The sequence below is a fragment of the Mus musculus genome, chromosome 8 (assembly GCF_000001635.26).
Source record: "Mus musculus strain C57BL/6J chromosome 8, GRCm38.p6 C57BL/6J".
Taxonomy (NCBI): domain Eukaryota; kingdom Metazoa; phylum Chordata; class Mammalia; order Rodentia; family Muridae; genus Mus; species Mus musculus.
This window is the reverse complement of record NC_000074.6, coordinates 89,588,949-89,591,898: the sequence shown is the minus strand read 5'-3', so window position 1 is coordinate 89,591,898 and position 2,950 is coordinate 89,588,949. Positions and strand designations below refer to the sequence as shown.

The 2,950-nt window shown below is 39.7% G+C and overlaps 1 non-coding gene across 1 annotated transcript; it reads left to right on the top strand.

The window, feature by feature from the left end:
- Nucleotides 1–2,357: 2,357 nt before the first annotated feature.
- Nucleotides 2,358–2,464, top strand: Gm26331. Its single transcript, XR_003947634.1, has one exon. It is a non-coding gene; the product is annotated as a U6 spliceosomal RNA (small nuclear RNA).
- The last annotated feature ends 486 nt before the right edge of the window (nucleotides 2,465–2,950 follow it).

Genomic DNA, 2,950 nt, shown 5'->3' with positions numbered 1-2,950 from the left:
TGCAAAGTGCCTAGGTGCCAGAATAAAATTGGAATCACTCTCCTCAGAGGTTTGTTTTGGTCTGTTCAGGGAAAGAAGAAGTGTGTGCTTTATCCCAGTCTGAGGTCAGGGTCCCAGAAGCTGGGTGTTTGAAGAGAGGAGAGAGAATTATTATTATCTGGATTAACACTATCTGGATTATGATGGTAAAACCAGATGCAGCTTTGCTAGTGCAGAAACTGTGCATAGCGCTATCCTGAAAAGGACCAGAAATTTTCTCTGCTGTGTAGCCCCTCCCCATTTTGCTGAGAGCCACCTTTGTTTGCAAAGGATTCTGTGTTTCGGATGGAAATAAGTATGAATAGTTCCTAAGCTGATGGAGGAAATGAAATTCTGTGTGTAATGTAGACATTGCTGTCTGCAGTAAAGGGAAATATGAAGGAGATTAAAAAATAGGGCTTAAGAATAGGAACATCTAGGTAAGGTGGGAGAGTCCCTGAGCTTGGACACCACATTCGTTACACAGGACAGCTTCTAGGCTGTGACCACCATAGCTATCCTGCTGACTAGCATGACATGTTTCTGCCTGTGCACTGCCCACAGGGTTGGCACCTCCATAAAACTCCTCCTACAAATAGACCTCCTGCCACCACTGGTCCCACAGTCACCTCAGCCACCCCAATGACAGTCATTTCTGCCCCTGAACTACTTACAGGAGTTTCAAAAAGAGAAGGCCTGGGCTGAAGAAAAGCAAGCCCAGAGAATGCACAGAGCAGTGGAAGCCCAAGAGTGAGAGCAGCCAGAAATGTACTGCCAGGGACCCAAACACAAGACAGACAGACAGACAGACAGACAGAGGAAAGATTTCTCTTCCTTGACACTACCCAGGGCAAGGCACATGGGGCTGCTGGAAGTGTGTGGTGGAGCCCAGTACTCTGCCAACACACAAAGGGAAATAATGATTTTCTGTTGACTCTACTATTTTTTCCTCTACAGACTGTACATGAGATACTGTACTTGCTACTAATCTTGGGCTTGCATGAAACCAGAAGCTTGTGTAAGTCCTTCTAATCTCAAATTTTCCTATCCTTTTTATTTTCTCATCTCCTGGTCTTCCCCCCTCAGGACCCTGTCACTGGTCCAGATAAGAATTTTAAAGAAAGAAAATAGAGTGTAACATAGAGAGCTTTGAGAAATAGTGAAAAGGCTGAATATTAAATTTTGGAAATAGAGGCATCATACATATGGAAGGTATAGTGAATATTTCCAGTGAAAATCATAGAAATCAATCACCCAAAGAGTTATACATAACATCAAATAAACAAGACCAAAACAGAAAAAAAAAACACTAAACTCACAGAATAAAATAAGCACATTAAAAGCTGCAAAAGACAAAAGTCAAGTCATTTATAAAGGCAGTCCTATCAGAATAACAGCTGATTATTGGATAGAAAATTTGAAGGCTAGGACTTCTTAGAAAAATGAGTCCAAATTTCTGAAAGACTGCAACTGCCTGTCAAGATTATCATACCCTACAAAACTATCCAATAAAATTGAAGGATAAATAGAAACTTTGCACAATAAATCAGACTAAAGAAAGTTATGATCACTGTGCCATCTCCACTTAAGATACTGGAAGAAATACTTTGGGTTAAAAAGAAAATAAACACATTCTAGTGGCCACAGGGCACAAATAAATAATATTAGAACAGTTAATCAAAAGAGTTCTAAGAAAACACCACATACACATAGACAAAGATGGCCATGTGACCCAACTTTCATAACCCCATTAATGGTCACAATGTTCCCAATATAAAGATAGACCATCAGATTTGATTAGAAGACAGGATCCATATTTTTGCTACCTGTAAGAAATAAATTTCACCATCACTAATAAATATCAAGACATCATCTGAGAGTATAAGGATAGGAAAGGATATTCCAAGAAAATAGAATTAACAAACACTTAGGCATAGCTAGTCTGATGTCTGGTAAACCAAAACAGACTTAAACCAAAACAGGCCAGAAGAGATAATGTAGCTCCCAGATTCCCATTGAAAGAACAATCTAGTGAGAGAATAGAACAGTTCTAACCATATATACACTAAGCACAAATCCAATTGTATTGCTTCTAGATACAATCAAAAAATGACTCTGGTACAATGATAGTGGGTGACCTCAATACTCCCCTCTTACCAACAGACAGGTCATCTGGACACAAATTAAAGAGAGAAATATTGAAATTAAATGACATCATTAACTAAATGGGCATGACAATCAATTGTAGAAGATTCTACCCAAAGCAGAAAAGAGTATACATTTTTCTCAGCAGGCCATGGAACATTCTCCAAAATTGCCCATGTATTAAGACACAAAGTGTGCTCGCTTCGGTAGCACATATACTAAAATTGGAACGATACAGAGAAGATTAGCATGGCCCCTGCGCAAGGATGACACGCAAATTCGTGAAGCGTTCCATATTTTTCACTCCTCCATTGTTGGTGGGATTGCAAGCTTGTACAACCACCCTGGAAATCAGTCTGGTGGTTCCTCAGAAAATTGGACATAGTACTACCGGAGGATCCTGCAATACCTCTCCTGGGCATATATCCAGAAGATGTCCCAACCGGTAAGAAGGACACATGCTCCACTATGTTCATAGCAGCCTTATTTATAATAGGCAGAAGCTGGAAAGAACCCAGATGCCCCTCAACAGAGGAATGTATACAAAAAAAATGTGATACATTTACACAATGGAGTACTACTCAGCTATTAAAAAGAATGAATTTATGAAATTCCTAGGCAAATGGATGGACCTGGAGGGCATCATCCTGAGTGAGGTAACACATTCACAAAAGAACTCAAATGATATGTACTCACTGATAAGTGGATATTAGCCCAGAAACTTAGTATACCCGAGATATAAGATACAATTTGCAAAACACATGAAACTGAAGAACGAAGACCAAAG